Source organism: Poecilia latipinna, unplaced genomic scaffold (genome assembly GCF_001443285.1).
Source record: "Poecilia latipinna isolate Pla-1442-1.1 unplaced genomic scaffold, P_latipinna-1.0 Scaffold5894, whole genome shotgun sequence".
Taxonomy (NCBI): domain Eukaryota; kingdom Metazoa; phylum Chordata; class Actinopteri; order Cyprinodontiformes; family Poeciliidae; genus Poecilia; species Poecilia latipinna.
The window spans coordinates 7,582-8,148 of NW_015118510.1; positions in this window are offsets into that span (position 1 = coordinate 7,582).

The following is a 567-nucleotide window of genomic DNA, read 5'->3' on the forward strand; positions in this document are numbered from 1 at the left end:
TCCTATCTCTAAGGGAGAGCCCAGCCACCCTGTGGAGGAAACCCATTTCGGCCGCTTGTATCCGGGACCTCGTTCTTTCGGTCATGACCCAAAGCTCATGACCATAGATGAGGGTGGGAATGTAGATCGACCGGTAAATCGAGAGCTTCGCTTTTTTACTCAGCTCTCTCTTCACCACGACGGATCGGTACAGCGCCCGCTTCACGGCAGATGCTGCCCCAATCCGCCTGTCGATCTCTCGCTCCCTTCTTCCCCCATTCGTGAACAAGATCCCCAGATACTTATACTCCTCCACTTGAGGCAGGACGACCCCCCTGACCCGGAGAAGGCACTCTACCCTTTTCCGGCTCAAGACCATGGCCTCGGATTTGGAGGCACTGAGCCTCATCCCGGCCGCTTCACACTTGGCCGCGAACTGCTCCAGCGAGAGCTGATGAAACCAACAGGACCACATCATCCGCAAAAAGCAGAGATGCGATCCTAAGGCCACCAAAACGGATCCCCTCAACACATCGGCTGCACCTAGAAATTCTGTCCATGAAAGTAATGAACAGAATCGATGACAAA